We start from the raw sequence: 6,695 nt of genomic DNA on the forward strand, positions 1-6,695 counted from the left end.
CAACCTGATGTGGAACTTGATTCCCAAACTGGGACTACGCCCTGAGCCAAAGGCAGATGCTCAACCACTGAGCCACTCAGGCATCCCAAGAAAGGCCTTCTAATAGTAAACAAAACAGAAAAAAACAACAGAAGAAAAAGGCTGATATAATCAAATCACTATACAAACATTTAAAACTTCTGTATGATAACACAAACCATAAACATGTTACATATTATGGAATAATATCAGCAACATGCATAATAGATAAAGGGTGAATATCCAGAACTAGAAATGACTCCTACAACTCAATATGGAAAAGACAATGCTGTAAGAAAACCTAAACAAAGTTTACAAGCAGTTCATAAAGGATGGGCTAAAAAACATATGAAATGATATTCAACTTCACTAGCAATGATACAATGAAAATTTAAAACAAATAAACATAAGTTACCATTTTTTTCCATCCATCAGACCGGTAAACAGTTTAAAAGTTAGAGTCTGAGGAAACATGAAGAAATACTGCTGATGAGAATGAAAATTGGCATAATGCTTTTGAAAGGCAACTTGGCAGTATGTATTGAAATTTCAAATGTCCATACCCCAGCAACCCACTTTCAAAGTGTTCACCTAGAGACACATGACAGCTCAGGAAACTCCTACTGGTATGTTTGCTGCTGCTTTTTATTAGAGAAAAATAAAACCATTTTAAATATCCATCAGAGGCTAGGGGTTTATCAATCTTGTTAATTCTTTCAGAAAAGCAGCTCTTAGTTTCATTGATCTGTTTTACTGTTTGTTTTTTAATTTCTGTATCATTGATTCCTGCACTAACCTTATTATTTCTTTTCTGCCAGATTTAGGCTTTATTTGCTGCTCTTTTGCCAGCTCCTTTAGGTGTAAGTTTAGGTAGTCTATTTGAGAACTTTCTTATTTCATTTTTGTTAAGATTTTATTCATTTATTTGACAGAGAAATAGCACACAAACAGGGGGAGCAGAAGGCAGAGGGAGAGGAGGAGGGAGAAGTAAGCTTTCCACTGAGCAGGGAGCCCCATGTGGTGCTCAATCCCAGGACCTCAGGATCATGACCAGAGCTGAAGGCAGATGCCTAATCGACTGAGCCACCCAGGTGCCCCAAGACCTTTCTTATTTCTTGAGGAAGGCCTGTACTGCTATATACTTCCCTCTTAGGACTGCACCTGCTGCATCCCAAAGGTTCTGAACTGTCATGTTTTTCATTTTCTTCCATGTGTTTTTAAAAATTTCTTCTGTAATTTTCTGGTCGACCCATTCGTTCTTTAGTAGGATATTCTTTAAACTCTATGTATGCGTGGTTATTCCCAATTTTTTTCTCATGGTTGACTTCAAGTTTCATAGCATGTGGTCTAAAAATATGCATGCTATGATCTCAGTCTTTTTGTACCATCTGAGTCCTGATTTGTGACCCAGTATGTGATCTATTCTTTCAAAAAGAAAAGAGGAAGAACCCAAATAAATAAAATCATGAATGAAAGGAGAGATCCCAACCAACACTGCAGAAATACAATTATAAGAGAATATTATGAGCAATTATATGCCAACATATTAGGCAATCTGGGAGAAATGGATAAATTCCTAGAAACATAGAACCAAAACAGAAGCAGGAAGAATCAGAACCCGAACAGACCCGTAACAGCAAAGAAATTGAATCAGTAATAAAAAATCTCCCAACAAAGAAATTGAATCAGTAATAAAAAATCTCCCAGCAAACAAGAGTCCAGGGCCAGATGGCTTCCCAGGGGAATTCTACCAAACACTTAAAGAAGAATTAATATCTATTCTTCTGTAACTGTTCCAAAAGAAATAGAAGGCAAACTTCCAAGCCCATTCTATGAGGCCAGCATTACCTGGATCCCAAAACCAGACAAAGACTCCACTAAGAAGGAGAATTACAGACCAATATCCCTCATGAATATAGACACAGAAATTCTCACCAAGATACTAGCTAGTAGAATCCAAAAGTACATCCTAAGGATTATTCACCATGACGAAGACTTGAATTTATTCCTGGGCTGTAGGGGTGGTTTAACATCCGCAAATCAATCAACATCATATACCACATTAATAAAAGGACACAAACCGTATAATCCTTTCCATAGATGCAGAAAAAGCATTTGACAAAATACAGCATCCTTTCTTTTGTATGTGTGCTTTAATACATTTTCATTTATTCTACAATTTAATGTAAGCCTATAATATTTAAGTTTTCATACAAACTTAAATTTAAAAATAGTCACTTGCTATTTTACATACAAAAGATTCAAAACAATGTTCTTCATCTGGAGCCACTGCAACTCCATGCTCCTGCTGGGTGCTCGGGGCAGCAGAAGGGGGAGCTGCTGGACAGCAGTGGCCTTCCGGAGCCCCAAACACCCCCTGTCCCGCAGCATGCCCTCCAGGCTCTGGACTTTTACCGAGAGTTGGTGTTTTCCCCCCCAATACAATTTCTCCTAAAATTTCTTTCTTTTTTTTAAAGATTTTATTTATTTATCCATGAGAGACAGAGAGAGAGAGAGAGAGAGAGAGAGAGGCAGAGACACAAGCAGAGGGAGAAGCAGGCTCCATGCAGGAAGCCTGACGTGGGACTCGATTCAGGGTCTCCAGGATCACACCCTGGGCTGAAGGCGGCGCTAAACCGCTGAGCCACCCGGGCTGCCCCTAAAATTTATTTCTAAGGGTTGAAAACCACCTTAGGACTGACCGTTCTTTTAACAAAGAGTAAAGTGCAAAGAACTGTATTCTACTCAGAACTGGAGAAGTGGAGAATCTATGGTTTCCACATAGGCTGTAGGACTCAGCTGAATCAGAGGAATAGCTAAGTCTATCAGCTGTGCCACCTCATGGGGAGGCTTGGACACCGTGTTTCTGTTCACATCCGGAGTGTTTATCAGTAGGCCGATCGGAGCTTTGCTCTCAGATCCCAGAGTGGCGTTTGCTTCCGGAGTATTGCCAAAGTCAACAAGAGGGAAGTCGACCAGGGCTGTGCTTTCAGCTTTCGGAGTGATGGCAAGTTGATCCACCTTGAAGTCCTTGAGAGGCAGGGCTGCATCCAGCACTGCTTCCGTGCTTATAGTTTTTGAAAAAGTCAAGTCCCCCTTTTCTGGAGAAGAGTTAAGTGCCTGTTGTGGCACAGCCAACAGAGGGGAGAAAGGCCAATCAGGCGACGAGTCCTCGCACTTAGAGGCAGCTTATCTGTGGCGCTCCCTCGTGGGTGCAGCTCTCACGCAAGATTTTTTTTTTCCGGGGCTCGGAAGAACGCGGTGGAGCCGACGCACAGAGGGGCAAAACCAGAGCTCACAGTTTTAGGGGTCACCAGTGGAAGACCAGAGAGCCGACGGCTGGCAGGTGTGGGCAGAGCTGACGCATGCTTCGTACTCACGGGCGTCCTTGTACTGCTTAGGAGGCTTTGCGAGCCTCTAGCAGCCGTGCTGTGGACAACCACCCTCCCCATCGCAACGTACAGGATTGCGGCCTCTGTATCCCACAGGACTTGGGCGTCGCGCTAAAACTTGGGGAACTTAAATTGACTTGTAGGGGTGGGCAGAGCCAGCGTCTCGCATTGTAGGTAGGAGTCACGCCTCCTTGCACGCCCGACTGTATCCAACTGAGAGGGCTGTGACCCGCTGGAGTGGGGACTCGGTCTTGGGCCTCCAGTTTGGTTCTGGCATCCCGGCTCTACTGAGAGCCGCTAGGCTAGGAGCCTTAGCCGGGTATGCCGTCCCCTCAGCCACCGCGGCGCTTGCCCCGCCTCAGGACTCCCCCGCAGGGCCTGCCTGCAGAGGCTGCCGCGGCATGGCAGGTGGTGTTTTTGTATGACTCGCTGGGGTTTGACCGCGGCGGGGAACTGCTTGCAGGAGTCCTTGCAGGTTCATTTGATCTAGCTCTGCGGGCTGCTGGAGAGGCACACGCGCTGCAAATCACAACCCAAATGGACCCTGACGAAGAGGACTTTCTCGAAAGACCACCAGCACAACCATGTGGTTTCAATAGGGTTTTCTTCAGCCCCAACTTGTTTGGAATAGGGAGGGATCACCTGCTTTGGACCCAATGGTTTCCACCAGCTGGAAGGCTGGCAAGCTCTCGAGCAGCACTGGACTTGCCAGGGGGCACATCCCTGTGGGATTCCTTTTCATTTAGGATTTTCATACTGGAAGGACTAGCTGGTATCCTTTTCATAGGCTGCTCCGTGGCCACATGAATGTTTTTCCCTCTCACAGACGAAGCTCCAGGGGGCACCAATTTGCTGATGACCATTTTCTGAGTCTCTGCCTAGTGTGGAGGGTGAGCATTTCTTGGTTCCACCGGCAAAGAAGAGCAGAGTGAGCGTGGGGATCCCTGTGTTAGGGCAAGGCCAGCCTGGGTGGAGCTTGGCAGGGCGCCAGAGGGGTTCCCCAAAGCAGCAGGCCCCCCAAGGGGCTGTCTGATGGGTAATTTGTCTCCCTCTTAACTGACTAGGGGCTTTTCTTCATTTCACTTTCTTTCTCAAAGAGGTTTATTTTTTGATTCCTGTATAAATCTCTCCACGCCCTGGCTCCAAAGTTCTTCAGCTATGACATCTTGGGCTGCCTTGTTTTTGCTTTTGCTTTGTATCTGTAAGGCCAATAAGTGAGCTTCTTTATACACTTCCACAAATTTTTCCCCAGTGAGAGAACTCCAGGTGAAGTGACATTCCAAGGCTGGCAAAAGAGGTTCTTTGATGATTTCCAAGCTGGCAACAACACATCTTTCCTTTTTTTAAAGATTTATTCATGAGAGACACAGAGAGAGAGAGGCAAAGACACAGGCAGAAGGAGAAGCAGGCTCCATGCAGGGAGCCCAATGTAGGACTCGATCCCGGGACTCCAGGATCACACCGTGAGCTGAAGGCAGACGCTCAACCACTGAGCCACCCAGGTGTCCCAGCGACACATCTTTCTTTATGCTCAACATGTCCAAAGAAGACTTCATGTTCATTTGCACTTCAAAAAGATAATGAAATATCGAAGTCAAATTTTTCATCAGTGAAGAGAAAAATGTCATCCTCCTTGGGAACATCCATCTCTGCTTCTCCTGGCTGGCTGGTTGGCAGGCTGGCTGAAGGCACGAGGCCAATGTGTCCTCTTTCTATGGTGAGGACTGTCACGGAGTCACCGGGTGATGGCGACACCAGCATCCTTTCTTGATTAAAAAAAAAAAAAACCCTCTGCAATGTGGGGATAAGGGAGCATACCTCAACATCCTAGACGCCATATACAAAAAACCCACAGAGGGATGCCTGGGTGGCTCAGTGGTTGAGCAACTGACTTCAGCTTGGGTAGTGTTCCCAGGATCCTGGGATCAAATCCCACATCAGGCTCTCCCCAGGCAGCCTGCTTCTCCCTCTGCCTATGTCTCTGCCTCTCTCTGTGTGTCTCTCATGAATAAATAAAATCTTAAAAAAAAAAGACCCACAGCAAATATCCTCAATGGAGAAAAACAGAGAGCTCTTCCCTTCTGAGGTCAGGAACATGACAAGGATGTCAACTCTCACCACTGTTGTTCAACATAGTACTGGAAGTCCTAGCCTCAACAATCAGATAACAAAAAGAAATAAAAGGCATAGAATTAGCAAAAAAAAAAAAAAGTCGAATTTTCACTCTTTGTAGATGACATGGTACTCTATGTGGGAAGACTCTACCAAAAAATTGCTAGAAGTGATAACAGAAAATCAGCAAAGTTGCAGGATATAAAATCAACATGCAGAAGTCTGTTACATTTCTACATACTAACAATGAAGCAGCAGAAAGAGAAATCAAAGAATCAATTCATTTATAATTGTACCAAAAACCATAAAACTGCCTAGGAATAAACCTAACCAAAGAGGTCTATACTCTGAAAACCAAAGAATACTTACGAAAGAAATTTAGGAAGACACAAAGAAATGGGAAAATATTCCATGCTCATGGATTGGAAGAACAAATATGGTTAAAACATCTATGCTACCCAGAGCAATCTATACTTTCAATGCAATCTGTACCAAAATACCACCAGCATTTTTTCACAGAGGCAGGACAAACAATTCTAAAATTCATATGGAATGCTCACTTCAGCATTATATATGCCAAAATTTGTATGGCACCAGAAAAGACCCTGAATAGCTAAAGGAATGTTGAAAAAGAAAACCAAACCTGGTGGCATTGTAATTGTGGACTTCAAGCTATTACAAAGCTTTAATCATCAAGACAGTATGATACCAGCACAAACACAGACACACAGATCAATAGAACAGAAGACAGAACCCAGAAATGAACCCTCAACTCTATGGCCAACTAATCTTTGACAAAGCAGGAAAGAATATCCAATGGAAAAAGTCCCTTCAACAAATGGTGTTGGGAAAATTGGATGGCCACCTGCAGAAGAATGAAACTGGACCACTTTCTTACATCATACACAAAAATAAATTCAAAATGAATGAAAGACCTAAATATGAGACAGAAGTCCATCAAAATTCTTTTTTTTAATTTTTATTTATGATAGTCACACACAGAGAGAGAGAGAGAGGCAGAGAGAGAAGCAGGCTCCATGCACCGGGAGCCCAACGTGGGATTCGATCCCGGGTCTCCAGGATCGCACCCTGGGCTAAAGACAGGCGCTAAACCGCTGCACCACCCAGGGATCCCCCACCAAAATTCTTGAGGAGAACACAGGTAACAACCTC

The 6,695-nt window shown here is 44.1% G+C and overlaps 1 pseudogene; it reads right to left on the reverse strand.

Annotated features, from left to right (window-relative positions):
• Positions 1-2,763: 2,763 nt before the first annotated feature.
• LOC144308909 (G2 and S phase-expressed protein 1 pseudogene) lies at positions 2,764-5,057 on the reverse strand (annotated as a pseudogene).
• Between the last annotated feature and the right edge of the window lie 1,638 nt (positions 5,058-6,695).

Source organism: Canis aureus, chromosome X (assembly GCF_053574225.1).
Source record: "Canis aureus isolate CA01 chromosome X, VMU_Caureus_v.1.0, whole genome shotgun sequence".
Taxonomy (NCBI): domain Eukaryota; kingdom Metazoa; phylum Chordata; class Mammalia; order Carnivora; family Canidae; genus Canis; species Canis aureus.